The 2386-nt window shown below is 40.4% G+C and overlaps 1 non-coding gene across 1 annotated transcript; it reads left to right on the forward strand.

The window, feature by feature from the left end:
• Nucleotides 1–1973: 1973 nt before the first annotated feature.
• Nucleotides 1974–2080, forward strand: LOC131222801 (small nucleolar RNA R71). Its single transcript, XR_009160189.1, has one exon. It is a non-coding gene; the product is annotated as a small nucleolar RNA R71 (small nucleolar RNA).
• The last annotated feature ends 306 nt before the right edge of the window (nucleotides 2081–2386 follow it).

A 2386-nucleotide genomic window follows, 5' to 3' on the forward strand; every position in this document is an offset into this window, starting at 1 on the left:
TTCCTTGAGGTTCGCTATTGTCCATCCAAGGGCTCCCTTATGCTCAATGAGAGTAGATATGAGCATACTCTCCTGTTCTTTCTCCAGGTGGGCAGAGATCACCACCGGGTATGTCTCATCTTGACCTAAATAGACATATTTTAAATCAAAGGGCAAAGGTTTTAGGTCAAGCTTCGGCGGCTTGAGGTTAGACGGTAGAGGCACTACATCAGTTTGGGGCTACTCTTCAAATTGTGGTCTTCACCAATTAACTTCAAGTATGGTGCAGTATCAAGCAAGGCACATGTCTCCCTAATCATGTCATCATCAAAATCATGGGAGTGGGCCAGGCATGTCTCTAGAGGGTCAGAGGATAAGGTCAGAGGTGTCGTATCTTCCACTAAAGAGTCAATCATGTTAATATCGTGAAAATCGTCATCATCCTCTAAGTTTCTGCCGCTATTGAAAAAGATGTTTGACTCTAATGTCATATTCCCAAAGGACATAATCATGACACCATTCCTGCAATTAATAATTACGTTTGAAGTGGCAAGGAATGAGCGACCAAGAATGACGGGAATCTGAGTGCTCATGTTATTGATGGGTTCGGTATCCAGGATGATAAAATCTACGGGGTAGTAAAATCTATTAACTTGGACCAACACATCCTCAATTATCCCTCTTAGTACACGAACAGAGCGATCAGCAAGTTGTAGTGTGGTTAGGGTGGGTTTTAATTCACCCAAACCTAACTGTTTGTATACCGAGTAGGGAATCAAATTGACGCTCGCTCCTAAGTCAAGAAGTGCATGATCAATTCGATGGTCCCCAATTACACATGATATGGTTGGGCTACCGGGATCCTTGAATTTTTGTGGCACGTCTTGCTTTAGGATAGCACTCACTTTCTCGGTCAAGAAGATCTTCTTTTGAATACTCTGCTGTCGTTTAGTCGTGCATAAGTCTTTTAGGAATTTGGCATATGAAAGTATCTGTTTTACGACATCAAGTATATGAATGTTGACTTTCACTTGTTTCAACACCTCTAGGATATCCTGAGAGTTAGAGAGAGGTTTTGGTGCGACCAACCGTTGGGAAAATGGAGCAACTGGCTTTTCTAAAAGTTTCGGTTCTAATTTTTGTGGGGCCTCACTAGATCCATTATTGTTGTCCTCTTCTGGTTCTTGAGGCTTTTCGGGCCTAACCGGGAGGGTTTTATCAATGATCTTCCCACTCCTAAGGGTGGTGATGGATTTAGCGTGCCCCATTTGATTTGAAGAGCTAGGATCACTTATCTCGTAATGCGGTTTAGGATTGGGGAGAAGTTGTGCAGGAAGCATCCCCTTTTCTATAACCATCATACGTGAATCCATCTTTTGCATAAAATCTCGCATTGCCTGGGTCAGCTCTTGCATGGAATTTTGAACCGGTTCTTCTTGAGGTTTTCCCTGAATTAGATTTTGATTGAAGAAACTTTGAGGGGTAGCAGTTTGTCCATTTCTCCAACTAAAGTTTGGATGATTTTTCCAACCAGGATTGTACGTATTAGAGGTTAGTCCATTGAAAGGTCTTTGATAATTATTTACAGCATTGGATTGTTCATTTAACACTTCTCGAAAGGCAGGTATTGTAGGACAATTTTCAGTTGTATGAATATTGCAATCACAGATGCCGCAAACACTTTCATTAACCTTATCCTTCTTTCCTTCAATGGCCTCAACTTTCCTTATGAGCGTGGTCACTTTACACTTGAGATCATCCTCTTCTTTCAAGAGATACAATCCACATTTCTCCTTTAATTGAGTCGGCTTAGACGTGGTGTTCAATTTTGGGTAATAATCCCATGATTGTGTTTTTTCAGCAAGACTATTAAGGTAATCCCATACCTCGTCGACATTTTTATTAATGAATTCTCCATTACACATTGTCTCGACCATTTGGCGCATGGAAAATGTCAGTCTATCATAGAAAAATTTTTAATGCGCCACGTTTCAAAGCCGTGTTGTGGGTATGAACTGACCAAATCCTTGAACCTTTCCCAACATTGGTAAAATGTTTCATCCTCCTTTTGGGTGAAGTTCATGATTGCTTTTCTAAGGGTAATCGTTTTATTATGTGAAAAAAAATTCTTTATAAATTCCCTTTGCATATCATTCCATGTGCCAATGGATTTAGGACGCAGTGAATGTAACCACGTCTTAGCCTTCTCCTTTAAGGAAAAAGGAAAGAGTCTTAGCCTGACTGTGTCCTCAGACACATTTTGAAAATATAAAGTGGTTATGATCTCATCAAACTCTTTCAAATGTAAATATGGTTCTTCAGATTCAAGCCCATGGAACTTAGGAAGGAGTTGGATAACCCCTGGCTTGATGTCCATATGTCCTGTATTTTCAGGAAAAATCATGCA

The sequence above is a fragment of the Magnolia sinica genome, chromosome 1, assembly GCF_029962835.1.
Source record: "Magnolia sinica isolate HGM2019 chromosome 1, MsV1, whole genome shotgun sequence".
NCBI classification, from domain to species: Eukaryota; Viridiplantae; Streptophyta; class Magnoliopsida; order Magnoliales; family Magnoliaceae; genus Magnolia; species Magnolia sinica.